Source organism: Dendroctonus ponderosae, unplaced genomic scaffold (assembly GCF_020466585.1).
Source record: "Dendroctonus ponderosae isolate FM_Combo_2020 unplaced genomic scaffold, Dpon_F_20191213v2 Dpon_F_20191213_8, whole genome shotgun sequence".
NCBI lineage: Eukaryota > Metazoa > Arthropoda > Insecta > Coleoptera > Curculionidae > Dendroctonus > Dendroctonus ponderosae.
In genome coordinates, this window is record NW_026019016.1 from 12,684,100 (window position 1) to 12,685,100 (window position 1,001).

At 55.1% G+C, this 1,001-nt stretch overlaps 1 protein-coding gene across 1 annotated transcript in view; it reads left to right on the forward strand.

The window, feature by feature from the left end:
* The window catches only part of LOC109542109 (F-actin-monooxygenase Mical), a 12,740-nt gene that overhangs the window by 1,699 nt on the left and 10,040 nt on the right, over positions 1–1,001 (forward strand). The gene's annotated exons all lie outside the window — the stretch shown is intronic.

Sequence of the window (1,001 nt, forward strand, 5' to 3'; positions counted from 1 at the left end):
CGAGAACTCCCTCCGCCGGATATCACCATCACAGCGATGGAAAGCACGGAAAGTGCCGATATGGACTATCGACCCAGGAGCCCGGTGCATGAAACCTCCATCGCAGTGCCCTCGATCGATTGGTCCAAACAAAACCCCACTCATTCCTCCGACAGTTTGTCCATGTCCGAAAGCTGCAGCGACAACGACGACCCCAAAACCCCCAACTTCCCCATACCCAGAGTGGAAGTGCATGCCGCCAAGGAGAGCGATAAGGAGGAGATGGCTTTGGACTCCCTAACAGAGCAACAGCGCCGTCCCACAGCCGCTGAAAGCTCCAAAAGCATCACCAGCGAAAAAAAGAGCCTCAACCAGCCGAAGACGTTGCCCAACTTGGAGAGCGTGTTGCCCGACATCCACAAAGCCCTGCACGTGAAGCTGAAGCTGGACAAGGAGGACTCTGCAGAGGAGAACCGCAGCCAGAAAACGGTGAGCGGAAAAAGCTCTCCAGATTTAACTGCGGCTCTCACCGAAACCGAGCTGTCTGATTGGGCGCGAGACGAAACCGTCTCAGACAGCATCGAACTGGACATCAGCCATCAGTCGTGCGACCGGAAAAGACCGATTAAAATGGCGCAACTGAGCGAGTTTGATGAGGCAGTAAATCAGCACGTCTGCGGCAAAGGCTTGGAGGCGCTGCACAGTCGCAACCTGGATGGCATCGAGTACATGGACACAGCGACGGAAACCAGCAGCGAAGACGGCGTGGTCGACAGTCAGAACGGATACGTTTTGTTGAAAAGTGAGGATGAGTTGGCGGAGGACAGCCTCAACCCGAAGGACATTTTTGAGGCTCGCAATGTCTATCTGAGCAAGCGGGAAAACACCGGCTATTGCGAGCTGGTCAAAGGCAACTCCTTCGGCGGCGAAGTGGTGGACTTGAAGGCGGCCGACGTGGAACAACTGAGGCAAAAACAACTGCTAACCGACCATGAGGAGGACAGTCTATTGGTGGTGGAAAC